This window comes from Rhinoderma darwinii, chromosome 5, assembly GCF_050947455.1.
Source record: "Rhinoderma darwinii isolate aRhiDar2 chromosome 5, aRhiDar2.hap1, whole genome shotgun sequence".
NCBI lineage: Eukaryota > Metazoa > Chordata > Amphibia > Anura > Rhinodermatidae > Rhinoderma > Rhinoderma darwinii.
The window spans coordinates 205,632,006-205,657,447 of NC_134691.1; the positions used below are offsets into that span (position 1 = coordinate 205,632,006).

The window sequence follows — 25,442 nt, forward strand, 5'->3', positions numbered from 1 at the left end:
GGTTATGGTTAAGGGGTTAAACATGAACTCAAACATGACATAAATTCTGATGTGATGGGGTGTGTCTTCAGGTATGTTCACACCGGCTATTTTCAGCTGTTTTTCGGGCCTTAAATCCCCAGAATAATTGATAAAAATGCGGGGGCTGAACGCCTCCAAACATCTTCCCATTGATTTCAATGAGAAAAACGGCGTTCCGTTCCCTTGGGGCATTTTTTTCGCGCCCGTTTTTAAAAATAGCCGCGTAAAAAAGGCCTCATAAAAAGAAGTGCATGTCACTTTGTGAGCCATTTTTGGAGCTGTTTTCTATTGACTCAATGGAAAAACAGCTCCAAAAACGGCCGTAAAAAACGCAGCGAAAAAAAGAAGCGGCAAAAATGAGGCCGTGAAAATCAGAGGCTTTTTTCCCTTGAAACCAGCTCTGTATTTTCAGCAGTTTTTTGTTAAGCGTGTGAACATATCCAAAGAGCTACTGTTTGCTCATTGCACAATAGTATTTGCGTACTCCCGAGAGCCGCACTGCATATACTGTACTGTGCCGTATACTCAGACTGGCAGACGTCATAGGAAAGTTGTCCTGCCCTTCAGGATCCTTCAACCGCTTTTTTGGAACACTTTGGGAACAAAAAAGTACTTATCCAGAAGGGTCAGGGTATGTTCACACGCTGAGCCCAAAACGTCTGAAAATGCGGAGCTGTTTTCAAGGGAAAACAGCACCTGATTTTCAGACGTTTTTTGAGCAACTCACGTTTTTCGCTGCGTTTTTCGTGCCGTTTTCGCAGCGTTTTCGCTCCGTTTTTTCGGCCGTTTTTGGAGCTGTTTTCAATAGAGTCTATGAGAAAACAGCTCCAAAAACGTCCCAAGAAGTGTCCTGCACTTCTTTTGACGAGGCTGTAATTTTACGTGTCGTCTTTTGACAGCTGTCAAACGACGACGCGTAAATTACAGGTCGTCGGCACAGTACGTCGGCAAACCCATTCAAATGAATGGGCAGATGTTTGCCGACGTATTGGAGCCGTATTTTCAGGCGTAAATCGAGGCATAATACGCCTCGTTTACGCCTGAAAATAGGTCGTGTGAACCCAGCCTAACTGCCATAGATTCACAGATACACAGCATGTGACATGTGACAGATACACAGCACATTAATCGTTTATGTCGGGAGCTATTCCGATGTACACAATAAACGTAGGGGACTAATGCGATGTGAATGGGGCTTAAGGCTGGGTTCCCACAGTGCAGATTTGCTGCAGGTTTTGCCTGCATTTTGTAAAAAAACTGAATTGGATTTAGGAGAGCAGACCTAAGAACTAAGGCCTTTCTTCATATATTTCTTCTGTTTAGGTTCCGTTCCTGGTTTTGGCTTAAAAACCGCATGCAGAAAATCTACACTGTGGGAACCCAACTTTAATTTCCGCAACCTAAGGGCAGATTCACACGAACGTTGCGTTTTTGCGCGCGCAAACAACGCAGCGTTTTGCGAGCGCAAAAACCATTTGACAGCTGCGTGTGTCATGCGTGTCTGATGCGCGGCTGCGTGATTTTCGCGCAGCCGGCATCATAGAGATGAGGCTTGTCAACGCCCGTCACTGTCCAAGGTGCTGAAAGAGCTAAATCTTTCAGCACCCTCGACAGTGAATGCCGAACACAACAGCGAAAAACCTGTAAAAAAAAAAGATAAAGTTCCTACTTACCGAGAACTTCCCGGCCGTTGCCTTGGTGACGCGTCCTTGGTGACGCGTCCTTGGTGACGCGCCTCTCTTGACATCGGGCCCCACCTCCCTGGATGACGCAGCAGTCCAAGTGACCGCTGCAGCCTGTGATTGGCTGCAGCCTGTGCTTGGCCTGTGATTGGCTGGAGCTGTCACTTGAACTGAAGTGTCATCCCGGGAGGTCGGACTGCAGGAAGGAGACAGGAGTAATCGGTAAGTTAGAACTTCGGTTTTTTTTTACAGGTTAATGTATTTTGGGATCGCAAGTCACTGTCCATGGTGCTGAAACAGTTTAACTCTTTCAGCACCATGGACAGTGACTATCTCCTGACGTCGCGTACCGATAATTTTTTTGCCGGGATCGGCCAAAACGAGTTTGGCCGAACCCGGTGAAGTTCGGTACGCTTGTCCGGCTTCGCTCATCGCAAAGACACTCCGTTTGGATGTTCGGAAACAGAAAAGCACGTGGTGCTTTTCGGTTTTCATTCATCCTTTTCACTGCTGTTGCGCGAATCACGCTCGTCCCACGGAAGTGCTTCCGTGTGGTGCGCGTGATTTTCACGCACCCATTGACTTCAATGGGTGCGTGATGCGCGAAATACGCAGAGTTATTGAACCTGTCGCGCTTTTTGCGCAGCAGACAAACGCTGCGCAAAAAGCACGGACTGTCTGTACTGCCCCATAGACTTGTATTGGTCCATGCGTGCCGCGTGAAAACCACGCGGCCCGCACGGACCGAATACACGCTCGTGTGAATCCCCCCTAATTCTGTGCGTAAGTTCCGCAATATTTACAGTTAGCATTAAAGTGAATGGGATTTCTCATGCTCACGCTGCGAGAAAAAAATGCGGCGTAAGGCCTGATTCAGACGAACGTGGCGTTTTTGCGCACGCAAAACACGCAGCGTTTTGCCTGCGCAAAAGCCACTTACCTGCTCCGTGAGGCAGCAGCATATGATGTGCGGCTGCGTGCTTTTCGCATAGCCGCCATCATTATGACACGCCATTTGGATGTTTGTAAACAGAAAAGCACGTGGTGATTTTCTGTTTACATTCATCCTTTTGACAGCTGTTGCGCGAAACAGGCAGTTCGCACGGAAGTGCTTCCGTGCGACCTGCGTGGTTTTCACGCACCCATTGACTTCAATGGGTGCGTGATGCGCGAAATACGCCGAGATATTGAACGTGTCGCGCTTTTTACGCAGCGGACAAACGCTGCGCAAAAAGCACGGACTGTCTGTACTGCCCCATAGACTTCTATTGGTCCATGCGTGCCGCGTGAAAACCACGCCGCCTGCACGGACGCAATTCACGTTCGCGTGAATCCGCCCTAAGGCTGGATTCACACGAGCATGTTCGGTCCGTAAAGGACGGAACGTATTTCGGCCGCAAGTCCCGGACCGAACACACTGCGGGGAGCTGGGCTCCTAGCATCATAGTTTTGTACGACGCTAGGAGTCCCTGCCTAGCTGCGGGACAGCTGTCCCGTACTGTAATCATGTTTTCAATACGGGACAGCAGTTCACTGAGAGGCAGGGACTCCTAGCGTCGTACATAAGGGCGGATTCACACGAACGTGAATTGCGTCCGTGCAGGCCGCGTGGTTTTCACGCGGCTCGCATGGACCAATAGAAGTATATGGGGCAGTACAGACAGTCCGTGCTTTTTGCGCAGCGCTTGTCCGCTGCGTAAAAAGCGCGACATGTTTAATATCTCAGCATTTTTCGCGCATCACACACCCATTGAGGGCAATGGGTGCGTGAAAACCATGCATGCCGCACGGAAGCACTTCCATGCGAACTGGCTTTTTCACGCAACAGCTGTCAAAAGGATGAATGTAAACAGAAAAGCACCACGTGCTTTTCTGTTTACAAACATCCAAATGGCGTGTCATAATGATGGCGGCTGCGCGAAAACCACGCAGGCGCGCATCATATGCTGCTGCCACACGGAGCTGTCAAGTGGCTTTTGCGCAGGCGAAACGCTGCGTGTTTTGCGTGCGCAAAAACGCCACGTTCGTCTGAATCAGGCCTAACTATGATGCTAGGAGCCCGGCTCCCTGCACTGTGTTCGGTCCGGGACTTGCGGCCAAAATACGTTCCGTCCTTTATCGACCGAACATGCTCGTGTGAATCCAGCCTAAGGGCGGGTTCACACATGGCGGAATTGCACTTAAATTCCGCTGCGGACACTCCGCAGCGTTAATCCGCAGCGGAGCCGTTTCTACATTGACTTTCACTTTAATTTAGCAGTGTTCGTTTACACGATGCGTACAATTCCGCTGCGGAGCATAGGCTGCGGAGCGGAATTTGGTGTCCGCAGCATGCTCTGTCTGTTGCGGAGCAGTGGCGGACTCATGGCGGAATTTCTCCATTGACTTCAATGGAGATTCAAAGTTCCGCAATGAAGTCCGCAGCTGTCATGCACATGTCATGTGTGCTGCGGATGCGTCTTGCTTTTTTTACTTGACATTTCTTCATTCTGGCTGGACCTATGTATTTCTAGGTCTACAGCCAGACTGAGGAAGTCAATGGGGCTCCCGTAATGACGGGAGCGTTGCTAGGAGACGTCAGTAAATAGTCACTGTCCAGGGTGCTGAAAGAGTTAAGCGATCGGCAGTAACTGTTTCTGCACCCGGGACAGTGACTACCGATCCCAATATACATGTATCTGTAAAAAAAAATGAAGTTCGTACTTACCGAGAACTCCCTGTTTCTGTCTCCAGTCCGGCCTCCCAGGATGACGTTTCAGTGTAAGTGACGGCTGCAGCCAATCACAGGCCAAGCACAGGCTGCAGCGGTCACATGGACTGGCGCGTCATCCAGGGAGGTCGGGCTGGATGCCGAAGGAGGGACGCGTCATAAAGACAACGGGCGGTAAGTATGAATTTCTTTTACTTTCACTAGGGAAAGTGCTGTCCCTTCTCTCTATCCTGCACTGATAGGGAGAAGGGAAGCACTTTTCCCGCAGTCCGCAGCAGCTAGTCCGCATCAATTTTCTGCACATTTTGTGCAGATCCGCAGCCGTAATCCGCAACCCGGATTAGGTGCGGCATTGATGCGGACAGTTGCGGAGGAATTCCGCCATGTGTGGTCATGCCCTAAATGTTAATAAATTGACCTGCAGTGCAGAAATAAAATCTGTAGCATGTTAATTTATGCTGCATTTTCGTTGCTTTTCTGTTGCAGGTTTTCCCTATTGAAGTTAATGGCGATGCAAAACCCGCAACAGAAAGCAAAGTTTTGCAACTTTTGCGGGTTGCGATCATATGTTACTTTATAGTCTATGGTAAGATATGAGAAAGCCTTCATAGACAGCATTTTGGTTTGTGACGTATATGTAGTGTTTTTTAGGTCAGTGGCATATTTTGTTTTTTTCAAATGCAGCTCGCTGTTGGTATGGCGTTTTTTTTATGCCGCTTTCCCTAGGCTTCTCTTTAGGACTTTTAGCAGATTCACTCTCAACTACTCAAAATCTCAAATACATTTCCTCGACTTGACTATATACATGAGAAACAATAACATACAAACAACAATCTACCACAAACCTACAGGCCGTCCAGCATACCGGAGATGGTACAGCTTTCATCCAAGACACAAAGAAATCCATCATCTACAGCCAGGCTCTGCGGTACATACGGATCTGTTCAGACAGTGAAGGCAGAAAACAACACCTGCTATCACTGAGGCATACATTCCTACAACAGGGATACCATCCAGAGGTTAGGCCCCATGCAAACGACCGTAAAATCGTCCGTAATTGCGGACCGTAATTACAGACCAAGTAATTTCTATGGCCAATGGACACCTTCCCATATATTTACGGGAAGGTGTCCGTGCTGTAGAAACCTTTTGTAAAAATATCCTACTTTTGTCCTATTTTTTTTATTTTACGGACCGTGCTCCCATACTTTATAATGGGAGCACGGTCTGCGGCCGCCCGTGCCCGTAATTACAGACTGTGATTACGGCCACGGTCGTGTCCATGGGGCCTTATAGATGATCAGATCTACAGAGCCACAAGAATTCCAAGGAGAAATCTTCTAGAGTACAAAGAGAAGGTAGACAACAGCAGAGTGCCCCTAGTGGGGCAACCCTCAAATTAACATCTTGTGGAAAATTGCTGCTGATCTCCAACCCATATTACCTAAAGACAATCTGAAGGAAACAGTCCCAGAGTTTGCCTCTCCTCCAATAAAAACAGCCACCAAACCTAAGGATCTCCTGGTCAGTAGTGCCCGCTCATCACCATCAGAGACTGGCACATTTTATTGCAACAGTAGAAAATGCAAAACCTGTACCAACATCTTGTCATCAAGCACCATCCACATACCAAACATGCAACAGGACTATAAAATCACTGGCACGTTCTCATGTACATCATCTAATGTGGTGTACACGATACTGTGTACAAGGTGAATCAGTAAAGGAATCTACATTGGAGAAACAAAACAAAAAACTACAAACCAGGATGAATCTTCACAGACATACAATAAAACAGGCGGTGGTTCACACGGTTAACAAAAAACGTCTGAAAATCCGGAGCTGTTTGCAAGGGAAAACAGCTCCTGATTTTCAGCCGTTTTTTAATCAAACTAGCGTTTTTCTCGCCGTTATGAGAAACGGCTCCAAAAATGTCTCAAGACGTGACATGTACTTCTTTTTCGCGGCCGTTTTTCAAAACGGCCCGTCGGAACAGAACGCAGTTTTTCCCATTGAAATCAATAGGCAGATGTTTGGAGGCGTTCTTCTTCCAATTTTTCGCCCGTTTATGGCCCGAAAAATTGCCGAAAATAAGCTGTGTGAACAGACCCTCAGGCTACATGCAAAGGTTGCTATTTTGCTGCAGAAAATACGCAACAAAACTGCAGGAAATTTGCAGGTAAAAACATTTTGATGCGTAAATTGGTGCGTTTTCATGCTGTGGGTTTTGGAGTGTTTTTCTGTAGAACTAGACAGATACGATTCGCAAGCGGAAACGCAAGATAAATTGACATGCTGTGGATTTTAAAATACGCACCGCAGGTCAATTTAGGCGTAGAAAAAAAATCGCAGCGTGTAGATGAGATTTCTTGAAAACTCATTTACTTTGCTGGTACTGTATTACGCTGCGGCTTTGCCGCATGCAAATACGAATGTAATACGCATCATGTGCATTGAGCCTTAAAAGTCCTAATACTGAAGGACAGGGCCGTCCTTAGGATAGATAGCGCCCCGTGCAGAATTATCTTTCGGCGCCCCACCCATATAATAAAAAAATGCCCTATAAAAAGTATAATGCCCCCCACAGTATAATGCCCTATATAGTGCCCCCACACAGTATAATGCCCCTTTAGCGCCCCCCCATACAGTATATTAATAATATTTAGTAATATAATATATTATAACCCCTTCAAGGACACCGTATTTTGTCCTCTACCTGTGTCCCCTATGTGCCACACACAGTATCTTGCCCCCTGTAGTGCCCTTACACAGTATAATGTCCCTCTCCCCTGGCTGCCACACACAGCCCCCATCTTGTAGATAGTCTCCCCTGTAAATTGTGCCATACAGCCTCCCTGTAGACAGTGCCATAATCCCCCACTCCTCCTTGTAGACAATGCCATACATCCCCCCACCTCCCCCTTGTAGATTGTGGCATACATCCCCCCACCTCCCCCTTGTAGATTGTGGCATACAGCCCCCCACCTCCCCCTGACTACAAAAAAATTGTAGTCACCTAGGCCCCGTTCCCACGACGAACTAAGCTGTGTAGGCCGGCGTGATTCTGTAGCCTAGTACAGAGTTTCCCAACCTTTTTGGACTTGAGGCACCCCTGGAAACCACACATTTCCTCAGGGCACCCCTACCAAAATTTTTAAGAGAGACGGCTAAAAACAAGCACTACACACTTAGGGTATGTTCACACGAGGGCGTCCGTTACGGCTGAAATTACGGGGATGTTTCAGCCTGAAAACATCCCGGTAATTTCAGCCGTACCGGCATGTGCAGGCGCTTGAACGCCGCGTCCATTACGGGCGTAATTAGCACTGCTATTCATTGGAGTCAATGAATAACGGCTCCAATTACGGCCAAAGAAGTGACAGGTCACTTCTTTGACGCGGGCGTCTATTTACGCGCCGTCATTTGACAGCGGCGCGTAAATATACGCCTCGTGTGAACAGACAAACGTCTGCCCATTGCTTTCAATGGGCAGATGTTTGTCAGCGCTATTTTCAGACGTAATTCGGGGCTAAAACGCCCGAATTACGTCCGTAAATAGGCCGTGTGAACATACCCTCAGGGTATGTTCACACAGCGGTTTTTTTTTTAACGTTTTAATTAACAGCGTTATTTTAAGGTTTTTTTCTGAGGTTTTTTTAAGCCATTGAAGCTAATTCAAAAGACGCAGGCAAAGAAGCACTCCAAACGAGCACCGCTGGTATTTTCTGCCTCCTATTAATTTCAATTGGAGGTCAGAGGTGGAAACCACTTGAAGACCATCAGCCCCCACTCACAGTAAAATGACCATCAGCCCCCCCTCACAGTAAAATGACCATCAGCCCCCCCCTCACAGTAAAATGACCATCAGCCCCCCTCACAGTAAAATGACCTTCAGCCCCCCACTCACAGTATAATGACCATCAGACTGCCAGATTCCCCCTGTAGATAGTGCCACACAGCCCCTTGTATGTTGTGCCACACAGCCCCTTGTAGGTAGTGCCACACAGCCCCCTGTAGGTAGTGCCACACAGCCCCCTTGTAGGTAGTGCCACAAAGCCCCCTTGTAGGTAGTGCCACACAGCCCCCTTGTAGGTAGTGTCAGACACCCCCTTGTAGGTAGTGCCACACAGCCCCCTGTAGATAGTGCCTTACAGCCCCCTTGTAGGTAGTGCCAGACATCCCCTTGTAGGTAGTACCACGCAGCCCCCTTGTAGGTAGTGCCAGACATCCCCTTGTAGGTAGTGCCAGACACCCCCTTGTAGGTAGTGCCACATAGCCCCCTTGTAGATAGCACTACCCCTTCCTGTGGATAGCGTCACTGTAGCTCCCTGAAGAAGTGGAATCCCCGTGTGGCCGGGGATTCCGCTCATGGCCGGAGCGCTTTATGTCTCTGTCCATATATGGACAGTGACATCAGGGGCAACTCCTGAAGCAGAATCTCCGTTCCACTCCAGGGGCAGCCCCTGACGTCTCTGTCCATTTATGGACAGTGACGTCAGGAGCTTCTCCTGGAGTGGAAACCCCGGTCACAGCATCGGGAATCCCACTCTAGGAGTAGCCCGACGTCTCTGTCCATTTATGGACAGTGACGTCAAGGGCTTCTCCTGGAGTGGAATCCCTGGTAACAGGGTCGGCAACGCTGTGAACGGGGATTCCGCTTCAGGAGTTGCCCCTGATGTCACTGTCCATATATGGACACAGTGACATCGGGGACTTCTGAAGTGGAATCCCCGGCGCTGTGGCCGGTGTTTTCACTCCAGGAGAAGTCCCTGACTTCACTGTCCATATATGGACACAGTGACGTCAGGGACTTCTGAAGCGGAATCCTCGGTGCTGTGGCCGGTGTTTCCACACCAGGAGAAGTCCCTGACTTCACTGTCCATATATGGACAGTGAAGCCAGGGACTTCTCCTGGAACGGTAGCGCTATCTACAGAAAGGTGTGTGGGGGGGGGGGTGCCATCTATGGGGGGTGTGCTATGTAAAAGGGTCCTGTGTAGAACTACCTACAGGGGGCTGTGTGGCATTACCTAAAGGGGGCTGTGTGGCATTACCTACGGGGGGCTGTGTGGCATTACCTACAGAGGGCTGTGTGGCATTACCTACAGGGGGCTGTGTGGCATTACCTACAGGGGGCTGTGTGGCATTACCTACAGGGGGCTGTGTGGCATTACCTACAGGGGGCTGTGTGGCACTACTTACAGCGGGGGAGTGTGGCACTACTTAGAGGGGGGCTGTGGCAGTATCTACAGAGGGCAGTGTGTGGCATTATCTACAGAGGGAAGTGCGTGGCAAAAAATTTTACAAATTAAATTCATCCGTTTTTAAAAAACGGATGCAAAATGGGTCAAAATCGGCCGTTAAAAACATAAACACGGCCAGGAACAGATGCAAAATGGACGAGAAAAACTGACCAAAACGACACTTGGACCCTATCGTGTGCAGAGCCTTAGGGTATGTGCACACGATAAGTGGCTTTTACGGCTGAAATGACAGCCTGTTTTCAGGAGAAAACAGCTGTGTAGTTTCAGACGTAAATGCTGCTCCTCGTAATATACGAGGCGTCTTTGACGCTCGTAATCTTGAGCTGCTCTTCATTGACTTCAATGAAAAACGGCTCAAATTACGTTTCAAACAAGTGTCCTGCACTTCTTTGCCGAGGCAGTCATTTTACGCGTCGTCGTTTAAATTATTGTACGTATTGTAGCCGTATTTTCAGGCGTAAATCGAAGCATAATACGCCTCGTTTACGCCTGAAAATAGGTCGTGTGAACCCAGCCTTACGCTTCATTCAGACGAGTGTGTTTGATTTGCACACGTAAAAAATGCAGCGTTTTTCCTACATTTCATGTCCGTGTACCATCAGTGTGCGTAGCGTATGGCATGCGTTTTTCACGTCCATGCAAGCACTTCCTTTATTTTATTTTTTATTTCCATGCATTTCTTTGTAACTGGTGCGTGAAACACGGGTGTCGTCCGTGTGCTGTCTGTGGTTTTCACAGACCCAAAGACTTCAATGGGCAACTAGGCGCACAAAAATGCACCAATATAGGACATGCAGTGAGTTTCACGCAACGGACACTCGCTGCATGAAAACTCACGCATGTCTGAAGAGCCCCATTGAAATGAATTGGTCCGTGTGCTGTCAGTTATTTCAACACACAGCACACGGACGAGTATCGTCTGAATGATGAAATTCCTGAGGCAAGATTTCTGACTTCGCTACACTTGTATAGTACTACCATGACCCTCATGTGCGAACATACAACCTAAACAACGTGATGTTCACTAATGAAACATCCTCCCTCACTTGGTTTGACTAATTTTCCAGTCAACAATCTAAAGAATGAAGCGTCTTGGCAGAGGATGGCAGAGTGGAGCAGCGGCTACTGTATCTCAGCCCCTCAGCGGGAACACACAGACACTACGATAAGGGGAAAACTCCCGCCCCTCACACACAGCTCCACACGCGCGGGAAGGAGGAGGCCCGTGACGTCAGCCTCCCATGTTGTCACTATTGACGTCTCGCATTCCTGCCCCTCCACGGGGAGACTTGTAGCGCTCCTCTCATAAGAGATGTTCACACACAGCGAGTGTCTAGTACCGGCTCTGCCTCGCCGCTGCACGTCCACTTTTTCCACCAGGACAGATGCCTCTTTACACTCTCTTCTGACTATGGGAAGCGTTCGGCCGCACGTTATAACTCGATCTTCATAGAAGAGCCGGGACGTTCTCTTCACACAAGACCAGGCATTTCTTTCCAGAAGACATTTCTACAGTGTTGTAAAGACGGAATCTTCACAGCAACCAAGTAGGTATCAGGGGATGCAGCAAAGACTTAGATGTATTAGCCTGAGGAACTTGTGAAGCCCGACTTTACGGGAGAAGATAGCCGTAAGTGAAAGCGATGCCAAGTTACTCACTGCGGTTGCTATGGTAATGATGCTGCCGTGCTGATGGGCAGCAGTCGTGTGTCGCTGGGTCTAGCTAGAGTCTCGTAACCCGATATTATTGACGATACGACAGTCGCTGCTGGACGTGCGTATATATATATATATATATATATATATATATATATATATACACATCTGTACAGGGTATCGCCAATAGTAATATTTATCTGATGTATGTCTAGTCAGAAGCAGCGCTGACTACAGTAGCACCTGCCCCGTGCGCAGCGCTTCTCCTCAGCGAGGGTGGAATGACATGGAGGGGGGAACAGGACGGGGCTGCTGTAATTAGCTGCGCGGCTAAAGTCCCAATGACAGTCCCTTTGGTAACCGGGGGACTTGATGGCGGCTTCTTTGAAGGCACAGAAACAATCGGTATAGTTCAGTTGCAGCGGGTATGTTCACAGTTTTTTTTATATACGCCGGGAAAAACACTAGCAAAACGCCTACAAACCTCTTCCCATTGAAATCAATGAGAAATACACTGTGCTGGTCACATGAGGTGTATTTTTAGGGTATGTGCACACACACTAATTACGTCCGTAATTGACGGACGTATTTCGGCCGCAAGTCCCGGACCGAACACAGTGCAAGGAGCCGGGCTCCTAGCATCATACTTATGTACGACGCTAGGAGTCCCTGCCTTGCTGCAGGACAACTGTCCCGTAGTATAATCATGTTTACAGTACGGGACAGTTGTCCTGCAGCGAGGCAGGGACTCCTAGCGTCGTACATAAGTATGATGCTAGGAGCCCGGCTCATTGCACTGTGTTCCGTCCGGGACTTGCGGCCGAAATACGTCCGTCAATTACGGACGTAATTAGTGTGTGTGCACATACCCTTACACTGCTGAATTAAAAAGAAAAGTGTGGTAAAAAGAAGTAGCATGTCGCTTCTTGAGGTGTTTTTGGAGCTGATTTTCCATTGACACTATGAAAAACGCCTCAGAAAAGCTTCATTTCCAGCTCCAAAAACGTCTTGAAATCAGAGGCTCCGTAATTTTCAGCTACTTTTTGGACGTGTGAACAGTGGTTAGCAGTGTTGTCTTGGGACAACCAAGGACAACATCTGCACGGTGTTGGTATATTCTCCCCGTGTTTGCGTGATTTTCCTCTGCGTACTCCGGTTTCCCCTCCACACCCCAAAAAATATACCGATAGGGAATTTAGATTGTGAGCCCAAATGGGGAGAATAAGTGAGGACCTCTATACAGCGCTGCGTAATATGTTGGCGCTATATAAGTAACTGAAACAAATAAATAAATACCCTAATACGAGCCTTTTACGCTCCTAAATAAGCCATGTGAACATATTGAATTGGCAAAGAGGGATTAAGCTGCAAAGATAAAAAAAAGTAACATTAAGAGCAGGGCATTAAAAATGTAACCAGTTGTGGACCTGTTCAGGGGGAAGATTACTGCGACACTTTCTTCAAGCGATCCTGTGTGTAGTGCATTATAATTCTGGGAATATGCTGAGATCAGGTAACACCTGTAGTATGAAGGGTACTTTATTATAGCTACACCTATTCTGATATTTGTTTTTAAAGCCAACAGGTCGAAAGAGCGGCCATCACAAAGCTCTACTATATCCGTTACTGAACCGGTTCCTGCAAATCTAGAGCTTCCCGAAGTTCATTTTGTAGCCAGTCAGCCAAGTACTTCCACCATTCAGCAGGAAAGATACCATCCAGGTAACCGCTACTACTGATGATCTGTACATATACATTTATATCGAATTGCTCATGCGTACACACATACGTACATACATGTGTATGTATAATATATACATTATAAAAAGTGAAATAATTCTAAAATGATCACCTATTTAGTAGGCGCGATATCAAGCAGAATTGTGAATTTTTTTAGTAAGATATACGTTAGTAATTTATTTATATTTTTTAGCAATCACAAAGTAATGTTTCGGAGTATTTAGTTGCTTAATGTAATCCTAATATATAGTCCTCTCCTCTCATAAACCTATCAGTTGTGTATACTTTGTGGGCTAATAGAACATTGAGATATTTTATATATTCTATTACTTTGTTGTGGTTAATAGTGGTGATATTATTGTTTTGTGCTCCTTGTAGGAGATGCAAACCTTCTCGGGGTTGAAATATCTCCGATAATGTTGTTTACCCAAAGAAGACTTGTCAGGCAATTTTAGAAATATGGCAGTGCTGTTAGCAACGGCTCTAGAAATTGGGAAGGAATGATAAAAGCAGATATTTTGACCTAGTACATACAGACGCCTGGTTTAGCGCCTTGGAAAAAGAAGTTTAGTGCTTTTATTTTTAGCCAAACACAGGTGTGACTGCAAAGGGATGGCTCATATCAGTCATTGCTTCATACTTTTCCTTCTTTTTGGATCCACTCCTGTTTGTCCAAAAAAACAAACAAACCCTGTAGCCTTATTTTTTTTAAATGATGTTTCTTTAGAATGTTAAAGCAAAATTGTGCTTTGACTTGAAAATTGCGACTGCAGTTAAACCTCTTGTATTTTGGGTTAGCTGCGACTCGGTGAACCACTGCAGTCACGCCTGAATTTTCAGGCTTTGAGCAAAAATTTGTCTTTTAGGTTTCGCTTTGTATCATTACATTTTGGTCTGTAAATTTTCTTTATTTATGAAAATGTAAGAAATAACTTTTCTTCATCCGTATTAAAAAAAAAAAAAAGAAAGTGAAATGTATAAAAAAAAATAAATAATAATATAAAATATATTGTAATTTTTAAGTCGGTACCTTTTGTTTGTTTCCCTTCTGCCTCCGAGTAGGGCTGGACGGTTATGACCTCAATCAAAATCACGATTATTTGGGCCACACCCCTTTCTGCATACCATGCCCCTTATTTGCATGCTACACCATTGAATTAATATTTATCCCCTGAGCATGCTGTAAACTGCTGTATATAATATTCCCCCACACAGTATAATGCCCCCCATAACTGCCCTCCCCACAGTATAATGCCCCCTATAACTGCCCTCCACACAGTATAATGCCCCCTATAACTGCCCTCCACACAGTATAATGCCCCCTATAATGAAATGAATTAACCCTTTCAGGACTGATCCATTTTTTGCTTTCTTATTTTAGATTTTCACTCCCCGCCTTCCAAGAGCCATAACTTTTTTTTATTTTTTCATCAATAGAGGTGTGAGGGCTTATTTCTTGCGGGAGGAGCTGTAGTTTTTATTGGTACAATTTTTTGGTACATAAAAAGTGATTAAAAAGTTTAATTACATTTTTTTTTTAGAGCTAAGGTGACAAAAAAAAAATAGCGATTTTGGCGGTTTCAATCCTTAAATTTTTTTAAGGTGTTGACCGTGCAAGTTAAATAATGGTATATTGTAATAGTTCGGACTTTTGCGGACGTAGCAATACCAATTTTGTTCATTTTTTTTTACATTACTTTAGAAGAAAAATGGGAAAAGGTTTTTTTTTTTTAAACTTTAAAAAAATATATATTCTCACTACTAATAGCTTTAATTCTTCTACACATTTTATTAATTCCCCTTAGGGGACTTGATCTAGCGATAATTGGATCGCTGGTACAATACACTGCAATACTAATGTATTCCAGTATATTGTTATTCTTTCAGGCTTCTGTAACAGCGATTGCTGTACCTGTCCATTGGTCCCGGGTGTCAGCTGTAATATACAGCTGACACCCGCAGCGTATGGAGCGGGCTCAGCACGTGACCCGGCTCCATACATCTACCGCCGCACCATGACGGGCAATTAAGTCATAGTGCGCAAAGGGGTTAATGCACAGCGGATGGTTCAAAGTGAAAATTGCAATTTTCCACTGATATGCCATTTTAGTGCATAATATGTTGTGCCCAGTTTATGCCACAGAAAACAAATGCCTCATAAAACATTAAGCGGGTTCTGCCGGGTATGGCGATGCCAGGTATGTGGGCACAAACTGCTGCTTGGGGATGCTGTAGGGCTCAGAAGGGAGGGAGCACCATTTTGCTTTTGGAGCGCAGATTTTGCTTGGTAGTTGTTCTGTTTGGCGTTTTTGCTGGTATTTCAGTTTATAATGTGGGGGCATATGTAATCTGTGCGGAGTACATCAGGGCATAATAAGAGGGTATAATAATGGGGTAAATAAATAATAATTCATAGATATGTGGCCAGTGTCGCACTGCTAAATGGCGCCTGATCTTATCCGCTTTTGGAACACTGCACATTTTGCATCGCCATATTCTGAGAGCCAGAACTTTTTTATTTGTTCTCCACCGGAGCTGTGTGAGGGCTTATTTGTTGTGGGACAATCTGTACTTTTCATTGGTACCATTTTGGGGTACATGCGATTTTTTTTAATTTTTTTTTTGATCACTATTTATTACATTTTTTTGCAATCCTGACCAAAAACCAGGAATTCTGACAATGTTTTTTTTTTTAGTTTTTTTTTGCGGTGTTCACCGTGTACTATAAATCACATTTTTACTTTATTCTGCGAGTTGGTACGATTACGGCGATACCAGATGTATATAGTTTTGTTTTTTTTTAGCGTTTGCACAATAAAATCACTTATTTATAAAAAAATAATTTTCTGTGTCACCCTATTCTGAGAACCATAATTTTTAGTCAAAAAAGCTGTGTAAGGGCTTGTTTTTTGCGGGACGGATTGAAGTTTTTATTGGTACTATTTTCGGGTACATGCGACTTTTTGATCACTTTTTATTCTTTATTTAGGGAGCGGTGGTGACCAAAAAAATTGCGATTCTGTCGTAGATTTTATTGATTTTTTTTTTTTTGGGGTGTTCATCGTGCGGGAAAAATAACATTATAGTTTTATAGTTGGGCTTATTACGAACGCGGTGATACCAAATATGTGTACTTTTTTAACGTGTTCATTTTTTTTTTCTATAATAAAAGTCTTATTATAGGAAAAAAAAGCTTTTGTGTTTATAGAACTTATAAACTCATTTTTACACTTTTTTTTTTCTCTTTTTAAAACATTTATTACTTATTTTTACTTTTTTTTTTTTACTTGTCCCACTAGGGGACTACAAGACTTGCAGCTTTGTTCGCTGCTAGAGGACATTACACTACACACGTAGTGTAATGTACTCTAACTGTCATTGTGACGTAACTGTCACTCTGACAGGAAGCCGAGGAGGACCGGCCGGAGGCTGCTCCTCCGATGCTTCCGTACATGGCAACCCGGAGGTCATTGTCTGGCCTCCGATTGCCACGACAAGCATCGGCAACCCCCACAATCACTTTGTGGGGGCTGCCGATGTGCTTCAAATCACTTAAATGCGATGACGGCAATCCGTCACCGCATTTAAGGGGTTAATTGCCGAAAGCAGCGGCGATGGTCCGCTGACCGGCGACACTGATGTGTCAGCTGTCTAGGACCGCTGTCTGCGCGGGCTTGTCACTCTGTGTTTACACAGAGTGACAGTTTGAAATACTGACGAAAATGAACGTCATGGTGCGCGATCTAGCAGCCGACGTTCATTTTTGTCATAGGTCGGGAAAGGGTTAAGACTTATTTTAATGTTTATTGTAAAAAAATGTGCATGTGTATTTTTCATTTTAATATTACTTTGTTTTTACTTTATTTTTAAACTTTAATGTACTGGCATATATCTATATGCCAGTACATTAGCCTGTGTACGGATAGTTGGTGGGACATACCTAAGTGTGCCCTAACAACAGGAAATTTGGTAAGACAGCGCTGGGGTCCTTCAATGGACCGTGGGCTGTCTGCCCATATATGGTATGTCCCTCAATTGCGTCACAGGGATTCCTGTGATGCGATCCAAGGGGCATCCCCCTTTCTCACTTCCTCTTGAATTCTGCAGTAAGCTTTGATCGCAGCATTCAGGGGAATAGCGGCGGAGATGAGAGGTTTCTCTGATCGCCGCCGTTTTAGAGCGGGGCTACGGCTCTGTAATTGCCCCGCTCCTGACAACAAGTGCACGCGTGGTCAGCATGAGGGGATGCGGCCGGCGCTGCACTAATGAGCGGCGGCGCAGGCACTGAAGACATAACATGGGGGTATTTTGTAGTGCGCCCACCATGTTCTGTCTTCCGTGCCGCCGCTTATTAGTGCAGCTCTGGCCACATCACTTCATGCTGACCGCGCACACATGTCAGGAGCGGGGCAATGGCTGTATTACACAGCCGCAGCCCCGCTCTCATGCATTCATTTGTTACTATACTTAGCTGTGCGGCTGCACAGCTAAGTATCGAAATACATGAAATAACGGTATCTAACCGTTTGGGGATGCACAGTATCGAAGTTTCGATGTATCGTGCATCCCTTCCCCATTATAAATCCCTCCATGCTGCAAATACAGGGGCCTGTGGGACAGTACAGAAATACAGAATGAGATTCCCACAACAGTTGGTGTCCAGTCGTATGGAAAAAGAAACATTCATGGCACTTGCAAGTGAACAATTACTTATAGTGAAGTGGACCACGGTGACCGTTAGAGGGAGGGGGGCCACCATGGAAAGCAGAAACCTGTCTGTGTAACAGACTATAACAAATTTATGGGGGGGGGGGGGGGTGTACATCTTTCCGACTAGGTTCTACAACCTTACCTGGTGAAGTGCAAAAATAAGACCTGGCACAAATAGGTAGCACTCTACCTAATTCAGATTGATACCTATAACAGATATGTTCTTTTCAAAAGGGCCCAAGGACCGCTCTCTTTTCTACAGTTCCAGGAACAGGTCATTGACTCCACTGTACCTGCACAATTCTGCGAGTCTGAGGATGTGCACAGACTTTCAGAGCGCCACTTTTTACACCCCGTCCCTTCCAGTGAGACCCAAAAATATCCCCAAAATAGGTGCCGGGTATGTAGTAAGCATGAAAGGAGGAGGGATACCTTATTTTACTACCCCATATGTCCATGGCCTTTCAAAACCCATCACACAGTTTCCAATTACTAATATTAACACCAAAAATGGGATGGGGTTATTTTTAGGGAGTCAATTGCTTTATATTTTATTTTTAGTTTGTATGCTTTCCAAGTAGGGAAGATTTATTTTTGGAGAGGTTGTAGAGCATATATTTTTTTCAGACTGAATTTTTTTTTTACCCCTTGTGATTATTTTATTTTTTTTTCGTTATTTGTGGGTGATCAAGTCCTGGAATTAATGGTCCAGTACAAAAGCCCACATCTAGCAATTACAGATAATGTCCCTGAAATAAAATTTCTCATTATTAATGAGGTTTGTTTAAAAGGGAAAACCATCTGTCTGCTCCTACTCAGCTACGAGTGCTGTCCACGTTCAAGTCTCCACATAAAAAGCTAGTTTATGATTGCCAGAATAAATTGAGGCCGTTGTTCACAATCCTGTATTAGTCATTTCTATTTTCCTACACCCCCAATATGAATTTATTAGTGCACAGACACTAGGAGATCATAATTTTGTTATTGAACGAAGCTGCACGTTTTTTAGTTTTGTAACTACAGACATCATGATATAAAATATATGTATTGGATATACCACAATTTTTGTTTCTTTTGACTGTTATGACCATGTCCTGCCATGGTGATATGGGCATGATCTTTTTTAATTAGGAGGATCTCTAATAATAGAGTTGTTCCTTTTGAATACACTATGGACTTCATTTCAGTTTTGTTCAGGTTTTTGCTGGATTTTGAGAACTAGTGATCCTTTACTGTTCCTATAGATGGCTTTGGGCACTGTCCCTTTCTATATTCTATAGGTGATTGGTTGTTTGGTGCACATAGTGGTTCCTACCTTGCCGGATAGGGGCCTGTTATGGTGTACCTCCTATCTTGGCACATTCATCCCGTATATAGGAATTGATGGTGCTCAAGAGATGTTGTATGACCAGTCTCTATGAAAAATAACTTGTCATTAATAGCCCTATAGGTGTTTTTTCATTTTGTGAACAAACTCGAGCTTGCCACGTAGTTTCAAACGTTTTCCTCCATTTTTTTAATATATTGCCCTTCGCTCAGTACAGTTTATTTTTTCCGCTATAATTTGTTACACATCAAACCACAATGCTGTTCACTGCGGCATCCGAATGATACAAATGTGAGACAACTGCTTTGTTAGGCTCAGTTCACATCTCGTTTTGTTCACACGTTTGTGGTATACGGCGACATATACGTTTTTAAGCCCTTAAGGGCACTGCCAATCTTCGTTTTTTTTCACTTTCAATTTTTCCTCCACGCCTTCCAAAAGCCATAACTTTTTTTATTTTTTGGCAACATAGCAGTTTGAGGGCTTGTTTATTGCGGGACAAGTAGAAGTTTTTCATGGCACCATTTATTGTACCACATAATGTACTGGGAAACAGAAAAAAAAATCTGACGGATATGGCGTCCGTCAGATGGTAAAAATGACATGTTCACCTTATTTTACGGGTTGATACAAATACGGCGATACCAATTTTATATAATTTTAATGTTTTACCACTTTTATAAAAAAAAACTGTTTGCTAAAAAAAATAATATATTTTGTGTTGCCATATTATAATATTTAATATATATATTACAGAAGACTTTATTTAAAGGGGTTGTCCAGTCCCTAAAAATTGATGGCCGGTCCTCCGGATACATTTTGTACATTTAAAAAAAATATTATTTAAAGAGGCTCTGTCACCACATTATAAGTTCCCTATCTCCTACATAAGGAGATGGGCGTTGTAATGTAGGTGACAGTAATGCTTTTTATTTAAAAAAACGATCTTTTTTCACAACGTTAGTAGCGATTTTGGTTTATGCTAATGAGCTTTCTTAATGTCCAAGTGGGCGTACTTTTACTTTCGACCAAGTGGGCGTTGTACAGAGGAGTGTATGACGCTGACCAATCGGCATCATGCACTCCTCTCCATTCATTTACACTGCACTAGCGATATAGTTATATCACTATGTGCAGCTACATACACAAACCCTAACATTACTACAGTGTCCTGATAATGAATACACATGACCATCCAGCCTGGACGTCATGTGTACTCAGAATCCTGACACTTCTGACTCTTTTTTTTTTTTTTTTTGTGAGATCCCGGCAAGTGAAACCAAGTCTCGCGAGATCACGGAGCTAACATACAGCTGACACCCGCACAGTATGGAGTTGCTCAGCCCGTAAAATCGCTCCATACTACCCCGTGGCGGCTGTCACCTACATTCAATCTTTCTCACTCAATTACATGTCATTCATTGCTAGATTAGTTATAACCCTCAATACCATTCGTCCGTAAATAAGCACCTAGGCTTTTTTTAAATGCTGACATAGTATCTGCCATCACTACCTCTTGGTGTAGAACAGAGGCCTCAAGCATGCGGCCCCTGGGGCTGTCATCTGCGGCCTGCGGGGCACAGAGTCACTAGTATAGACTCTGCTCAGGGACTCTGGAATTCCCTGACATCGCTGTCCACATATGGACAGCGATATCTGGGGCTTTCCCAGAGCCGGAGTCCCGTGCAGAGCGCTAGTATAGGCTCTGCTCTGGGACTCTGTGGGATTCCCTGACATCGCTGTCCATATATGGACAGTGTGACAGGGTTTTTCCCAGAGCGGAGTCCCGGGCAGAGCGCTAGTATAGGCTCTGCTCCAGGACTCTGTGGAATTCCCTGACATCGCTGTCCATATATGGACAGTGTGTCAGGGTCTTCCCCAGCACGGAGTCCCGGGCAGAGCGCTAGTATCGGCTCTGTTCCGGGACTCTGGAATTTCCTGACATCGGTGTCCATGTAACTGGAAAACTGGATTGTTGAAATAAGCACGTGGAGAAATATCTAAAATTTTAAACCTAGCGATATTATTATAGTAATGTACTATTATTATAGTAATATAGTGTTATAGTAGATCAAATAACTAATTGATTAACAATAATCTTGTATTGTATCAAATTTGAAAGTAATGCGGCCCGTCAACTTCCCATTTGTTCTATATGTGGCCCACTTACCTGACTGAGTTTGAGACCCCTGGTGTAGAGCATTCAATATTATTACTACTCTAACTGTAAATAACCCTTCTCTATATTGATTTCTAAAACACGTAATAAATGTCCCCTGGTCCTTTGTAAAGTTCTTGGAAATAACAGATTATGTGCTAGCTCTTTGTATTGACTCCACATATACTTCTATATATTAATAAGATAACCTGTAAGGCATCTTTGTCCAAGTTAAACACCCAATTTTTCTAGCATTTCTTTGTGAGAGACACCTGCCAATGCCATTTAATAGTCTAGTTGCCCGCCTTTGAACCCTCTCTAGCTCACCTATATCCTTTTTACAATTTGGAACTCAAAACTGAATTCCATATTTAAGATTTGGCCTTACAAGGAATTTACCTACACGTTAAGATTACTTTTCAGTGTTCGATGTCATATGTGTGTATATGAGGAGTAACACTATTTCTGGCTTTTCTATGACTTATATCCTGCATTTTTTATTTTTTTTTAGCAGTTTTTTCCTCTGCAGGCTCTATCTCTTATTCTCAGTTTTCCCTGAGCTATTGGGCTCACTTGCCTGCAACAGTCTTAGGGCAGATTCAGACGAACGTTGCGTTTTTGCGCGCGCAAACAACGCAGCGTTTTGCGCGCGCAAAAACCACTTGATAGCTGCGTGTGTCATCCGTGTATGATGCGCGGCTGCGTGATTTTCGCGCAGCCGCCATCATAGAGATGAGGCTAGTCGACGCCCGTCACTGTCCAAGGTGCTGAAAGAGCTAACTGATCGGCAGTAACTCTTTCAGCACCCTCGACAGTGAATGCCGAACACAATATCGAGAAACCTGTTAAAAAAAAAAAAAAGGAAAAAGTTCGTACTTACCGAGAACTTCCCTCCCGGCCGTTGCCTTGGTGACGCGCCTCTCTTGACATCGGGCCCCACCTCCCTGGATGACGCGGCAGTCCATGTGACCGCTGCAGCCTGTGCTTGGCCTGTGATTGGCTGGAGCTGTCACTTGGACTGAATTGTCATCCCGGGAGGTCAGACTGGAGGAAGAAGCCGTGAGTTATCGGTAAGTCAGAACTTCGTTTTTTTTTTTTTACACGTTCATGTATATTGGGATCGGAAGTCACTGTCCAGGGTGCTGAACCAGTTTAACTCTTTCAGCACCCTGGACAGTGACTATCTCCTGACGTCGCGTACCGGAATTTTTTTTGCCGGGTTCGGACAAAACGAGTTCGGCCGAACCCGGTGAAGTTCGGTTGTCCGGGTTCGCTCATCTCAAAAGACACTCCGTTTGGATGTTTGGAAACAGAAAAGCACGTGGTGCTTTTCTGTTTACATTCATCCTTTTCACAGCTGGTGCGCTGTTTCAGTCGGTTCGCACGGAAGTGCTTCCGTGCGACCTGCGTGGTTTTCACGCACCCATTGACTTCAATGGGTGCGTGATGCGCGAAATACGCGGAGATATTGAGCATGTCGCGCTTTTTGCGCAGCTGACAAACGCTGCGCAAAAAGCACGGACTGTCTGTACTGCCCCATAGACTTGTATTGGTCTGTGCGTGGCGCGTGAAAACCACGCGGCCCGCACGGACCCAATACACGTTCGTGTGAATCCCCCGTTATGCTGTGGATTTTCCACCAAAAATGTCCGCATAAATACATTACCAGAACCAAGCTCATATTTCAAATACAGCACCAGAACCAAGCTGAGTGCATATATATACAGCACCAGAACAAAGCTCAGTACATATATACAGTACCAGAACAAAACTCCGTATATATGTTCACAGCACCAGAACAAAGCTCAGTACATATATACAGCAACAGAACCAAGCTCAGTACATATATAAAGCACCAGAACAAAACTCAGTGTGTGTGTGTGTGTGTGTATATACATACATACACCGCACCGGAACAAAGCTCAGTACATATATTTAATACCAACACAAATACAGCACAGATCATTTGCAAATTAAATTTAACACCTGCCATAAAAGATTGTGCCGCGTAAAACTACAGCTCCCAGTATGGCCTGAACAATGGTAAGGATATGCCGGAAGTTGCTGTTTCATGAAAAGGAATGATCTCACCCATCATCATACTGCAGATCATACAGTGACTATAGTACTGATCAGTCAGAGGGAGAATAAACATTTTACATTTAGTGACTCACAAGTGACATCTTCTCAGATTCTAGTTGTTCTTTTTCTAATTTCTTTGCCATCCGGTCCAGACCTCCATGACTATTTCTCCTGGCAACGACCCATTTCTGCAGTGTTTGGCTCCTCACGTTTCCAACATTACTCCGCCGATTAAACTAAGATCACACACTTCACATCTGATTATGATAACACCACACACTGTGTCCCTGAATACAATTGTGTCAAACACTATGAAGTAAAGCACCTCACACATAGTGCCCTCTGTAGATAGTGCCACTGACAAAGCCCCTGTAGATAGTGCCCCTCATAAAGCCCCCTGTAGATAGTGCCCCTCATAAAGCCCCCTTTAGAATAGTGCCCCTCATAAAACCCCCAGTAGAAAGGGCCCTTCATAACCCCCCCCCCTGTAGATAGTGTCCCTGACACTGCTCCCCAGAAAAAAAACAAATGGTACTTACCTGCCCCCATTCTCGCGCCGTCTTCCAGTGACGAAGACCTGGTCTCTTCTGACCAGGCTTGCTTCAGCGGAGCAATGCAGGCGGTGTGATAATGTCATCACGCCGCCTGCATTACAGATACAGCCCCGAATGGCGAAGCAGGGAACGAATAGTCCCCATGCTTCGCCTGCGCTAGACTACTCAATTGTATCCACGTCCTATGGACGCGGATACGGTTAAGTGCAGGGGGTCCGGTTCTTCTCCATGGTTCTGTGAACCGGCTGTCATTTTAACGACCAGCTCGGGAGAACCGGGCAGATCCTTAGTGAGGGGCAGTGGGGCCCGACACTTGCCTGGGTTAGCTGGGTGCTGACGCCGAGGAGATTATACAGCAGTAATAAGTAGTTTAGCTTAGAATCCAGCACTGGAATGAAATATAAATCTTACCATGCACTTCTGTGAATTTTTCTTCCCCCTCTGCTCCTGCTCTCCTCCTCCCCTCCATAGTCTTTTATGTAAGCTGTAACCTGATGTCCCAGTGAGCTGAGACCCTGTCTTGTCTAAGGCCTAGTTCACACTGAGTTTTTTGAAGGCAGAAAAAAATCTTCCTCCAGGAATTTTGAGGCAGATTTTGAACTGCCGGTGCATTTTTTTCAGCATTTTTCGTGGCGTTTTGTGCCTGTAGCCGTTGAATCTAATGCAAAGACCGTGGGCAACAAAATGCCGCAAAAAAAATGCTCAGAAACAAGTTCCTGGGGTTTTTCCGTCTCCCATTGATTTCAACCACTGGAAGAAAGAACATGCTGGGGTTTTTTTTTTCCACGAGTGGCCAAAAGCCGCCCGAGAAAAAAATAAATGCATCTGCCTCCCATTAAAATCAATGGGGGACTATTTGGGTCGTTTTCTGGCGCTGATTCTGACCGGGTTTCCACGTCAAAATCAGCGCCAAAAAACTCTGTGTGAACTGACACTAAGACCAGACAGAAAAAGGAGTAAATTCAGAGTGAGTGAAACATTTAGAAGGAGGGGTGCCTGATAAGTAGAGAGAGAGGAAATATCTCTAATGAGATATAGTATAAAGTTTATTATATTCGCTTATACTATTGATTTGTACAAAGTTTGTTCATAGTGCAGTGCCTATTTAAGGCTATAGTCAAGTAACAAAATGCAGTCCTTTTCATGTGTGGAGAATGTGCACTGACATGTAAAATAGAAATGTACTTATTATAAGCCTGAGGTCCTGTTCACATCTGTAGACGACCTAAACGGGAACAATAAGGGAACCCAGAGAATCATATGCAAAAAATAGGAAATCTTTATTAAATATAATTCACAGTGACATAATACAGAGTACAAGGATGGACCATAAAAAGAGTTAGCAGATTAGATGAGATGTTGAAAACCTAGTAGTCTGCAGAGACATCCGACCATCAGTAGCCATGAACCACTCCAATATCCCACAGCAACCAGCACATAGTCAGAAGGCAATACCAATTATAACATGCCCACAGATATCGAATATAAATGAAGATAGTCTCTAAAGGTAAAAAAAGATCTATATCTGCTGTGCATAAA

The 25,442-nt window shown here is 44.8% G+C and overlaps 1 protein-coding gene across 3 annotated transcripts in view; it reads left to right on the plus strand.

The window, feature by feature from the left end:
- Nucleotides 1-10,738: 10,738 nt before the first annotated feature.
- The window catches only part of NR4A3 (nuclear receptor subfamily 4 group A member 3), a 108,259-nt gene continuing 93,555 nt past the window's right edge, over nt 10,739-25,442 (plus strand). The window contains exons 1-2 of one of the 3 annotated variants that reach the window (XM_075828518.1): nt 10,739-11,223; nt 12,911-13,054. The gene's annotated coding sequence lies outside the window, so the exon portion shown is untranslated. The remainder of the gene's footprint in view (nt 11,224-12,910; nt 13,055-25,442) is intronic. The other 2 variants (XM_075828519.1, XM_075828517.1) reach the window with 2 other exon arrangements.